Source organism: Theobroma umbraticum, unplaced genomic scaffold (genome assembly GCF_002168275.2).
Source record: "Theobroma umbraticum cultivar Fairchild unplaced genomic scaffold, ASM216827v3 scaffold_39.0, whole genome shotgun sequence".
Lineage (NCBI taxonomy): Eukaryota > Viridiplantae > Streptophyta > Magnoliopsida > Malvales > Malvaceae > Theobroma > Theobroma umbraticum.
The window spans coordinates 1,477,688-1,479,097 of NW_018397281.1; positions in this window are offsets into that span (position 1 = coordinate 1,477,688).

A 1,410-nucleotide genomic window follows, 5' to 3' on the forward strand; every position below is an offset into this window, starting at 1 on the left:
ATCTGTGGCTTTCTTCTCACTCATGAGTTAGAGCTTAAAAAAGAATAAGAAGAAGACAAGAGAAAAGCCAAAAAAGGAAGAAAAGCATTGCTTTCAAAGCAACCACTCTTGAAACAGAATTAGCTCATTTATCATGTGATGATGATGAAGAGTTGGCCACAGTAGCTAAAAGATTTAGAAAACTTATGGAACAAAGAGATAGAAGATTGGCAAAGAAAATTAATAGAAGAGATCAAAGTTCTTTATGGAATATCAAAAATAAATATAAATCTAAGAAGAAAGAAGATGTTATATGTTTTGAGTGCAACAGACCTAGACACTTCATATTAGAATGCCTTTTGATGAAGGAGGAAACTCCCAAGGAAAATAAAAAATCAAAAAAAGCTATGGTGGTTATAACCTGGTTTGACAATGATGCATTAAGTTTAGAAGTTAATGAAGAGAAAGTGGAAGAAAGAGCAAACCTATGTTTGATGGCCAAAGATGATGAATTCGAGGTATCTTCTACCCTTTTTGATATTTCAATTGATGAATTTTAAGAAGAATATGAATGCCTCAATGATGAGTTTGTAAAACTTGCATCAAAATATAAGGCTTTAAATTGAAAGACTACATTTCTTGAGAATGATTTAGGAAAGATAAGACAGGATTTCAAATATGTTTTTGAGCCAAGAAATTTTCTATAAACCGAACTAAAACACTCTAGAATAGATTTTGAACTTTTGAAACTAGAACTTGAAAATAAAAATGAAGCATTGCAAAAGGAAATTGATGAAAACATTGCTCTTAAGGGTTTGACAAAAGAAACATCAAAAAGAAATACAAACTTTAAGAGAAATTATGATGGTTTCTCATCTAGATGTTATGTTTTTTTGTGGAAAAATATGTCATCTTTCTTATGAATGTCATATAAGAAGAAACACTTGAAGAACAAAAATGATTTGGGTACCAAAAGGCTTTTATGTAACAACTAACCTTTAAGGACCGGTCAAGGTATGGGTACCTACTAAGAAAAACTAAAAATCTGTGTTGTAGGTTGAGCCAAACCAAGAAGACATATGTTTAAAAGAGCTCAACTGAAGTAGAAGCAACCATGGTACATGGATAGTGGCTACTCTAGGCATATGATAGGAGATGAAATGTTGTTTGCTCAATTAGATAAGAAAAAGGGTGGTATTGTATCATTTGGAGATGATTTAAAAGGCAGAGTTCATGGTATAGGAACTATTGATAAAAATTCTCATGCCTAAATTAATCATGTGCTATTTGTTAAAAGCTTAAAGCATAATCTATTAAGTATTAGTCAACTGTATGACAAAGGCTTTAAGATATGTTTTGATTCATATAAATGTGAAGTTATAGATATCAATATCAACAAAATTTCATTCATAGGAAAAAGAATAAAAAATA